A 2,387-nucleotide genomic window follows, 5' to 3' on the forward strand; every position below is an offset into this window, starting at 1 on the left:
GTGATTCATATGTTATTTTCATCTTTGAACAATTGACACTCGGAAAATCATAATAGATTGAGGCATTGCAAGAATGCTATGAAACTTTCTACTCGCTCTCTATTTCTTGACACAGAAATCCTTGCAAAAAAAAATAGATAAAAATGTGGTGCATAGGTATATGCTTATGTTGTTCTGTCTTTTTTAAAAAAGATACATTTATATGTGTTTTGGTCAAAATAAATTAAGACTTATTTGAAATGCTACGAAATTTTGAAGATTTAATTTTATGTGTTATGAAGTAAGTCCTTTGAAAATACTACTATCTACTCAAGGCATTCTTTGAAGCCGCAAAACGAACTTTCGCATAGGGCCTCAAGTATCTTAAGACTAAACTATAATAAATATGGTCTCATAAAATATTTGTCGAATTAAATCGTGATAAAATAGAGTTTCTATTTATTTTTTTATGGTTAAGTTATAATTAACCTACACAAGATTTCCAAAAATTTGAGACGGCTCAACATTTACTAGCCCTGGTACCAATGTATACATTGTTTCATGTAAAAGTAATGAGTCGTATTGCATTTTCTAAATATTTGAAAGGTGGTCGGTCCATTTTATCTCATTTCATGGATTAAAAAAACTTTCATATTTTATAAACAATATTATAAAAATTGTGTATAGTGATTAAGCTGATATCAATGTCTCTGTTAGGATAAATAGAACTTTTTTGTAGTTTAAAATACAAAGTGTTTATTAAATAAGTTCTTATAAAAAAGTTTATATAAACTATTTTTGTAACAAAAATTAAATTATTTTAAATTATTTTTATATGTGTTGTAAATTATTTTCATAAATTATCTTTGAAAATTTATAAAAAATAAACTCGAAAAATTTATGAATAATATTGCTATAAGTTGTTTTAATAAACTCTTCTAAACAATGTCACAAAATTTATGATACAAAATAATCTCAATTAAATCAATCCAACGAGACCCAAACCCCATTACCTAGTTATTTTCTAAAAAATAGATACTTGTAGGGTTTATCAAGCCATCTATCCACCTAAATTTTGTTAGTGTTAAGAAGTCAAAAATTGAAGACAAATCCATATTTTGTTGTAGTGTGAAGAAGTCAAATATGGGCTCTTATTTGTGTCTTGTTAGTCTGAGTTTTGGATAAGTTGATTCATAATTGAACATTGCAAATCGCTTTCAATTTCTTTTAGTGCATACCTTACGGAACCTGTCCTTATGTTTTGACCCTTCATGTTGTCTTTTACTTCCCAACTAGCAGCTTCTTCTTTCATTTTTTGTCACATATATTTGCCATTTTGCTAGCTCTTGTTTGTAGCATATAGCATGTGTCTTTTGTGGTTGGTGGTGATATGTGTAGTCTGCATTAGCTGAATCTTACAACCAAGAAATGTGCACCACGTAGCTGATATGATTCAGTGAGATGCACGAATGCAATTATCTATATGCTTTGAAATAGATGGAAGTAGACTACACCAAAATAAGTTTTGTAAGATCTCAATTTGGTATGGTAAAGAAATTCTAAGTTTAAGCATATGATATGCTTGATTTGTAAAAAAAAAAAAATTGGACAAACTACAAGAAAATCTGAGATAATATATTTGTTGAGAATCTTGTTGTGAATTACGACAAAATTTAATATTAAGTTGTGACGTAAAAAATAGTAGCAATCAAAATAAATGGTAATAATAATTCGTACATCGATAATATATCAGAATAAGACGAGAAAAAGATGAAGGTTTGTTTATCCAGTTCAATCAAACGATCTACTCTAGGAGAGAGCAGCTCTCCAATTCACTATAATCAGAAAGTTGTTACAAGAGATTACAAATGAGTTACAAGTAAATAGTCTTCACAGTTCCCAAATAACAAACCCTATTTTCTATCCAAGTGTTTCACAACCTCTCCACTTTCAATATAAGAATGGTTACAAGGTGTTTAGAAGTATTTCCCTATTCCCTTATATAACTCCAAAGATCTTTCAAAAACCTTTTAATATCTCCTTAATTGTTGGAATAAAATATGTTATTATAATATTATAATATCTCTTAAATATTATAAATATCTTTTAATATCTTGAATATCATAAATATATATCTTATAATATCTTTTAAAATATCATAAATATATATATATATCTTATAATATCTTTTAGAATATTATAAATATCTTATAATATTTTTTTTATATTATATGATCTCTAAATTAATATAAAATATTCTAATATTAATGAATGGATCAATGAACCGAACCGATCTAACGTGATACCTATAAATTGCTTGGATCAGATTACCTTTTGGCTTTTTAATTTTTAACAATCTCAAAATATATTTTCTTTCCCTTCATCAACAAAGGTTTTTAAGACATACT

This window comes from Vicia villosa, linkage group LG4, assembly GCF_029867415.1.
Source record: "Vicia villosa cultivar HV-30 ecotype Madison, WI linkage group LG4, Vvil1.0, whole genome shotgun sequence".
NCBI lineage: Eukaryota > Viridiplantae > Streptophyta > Magnoliopsida > Fabales > Fabaceae > Vicia > Vicia villosa.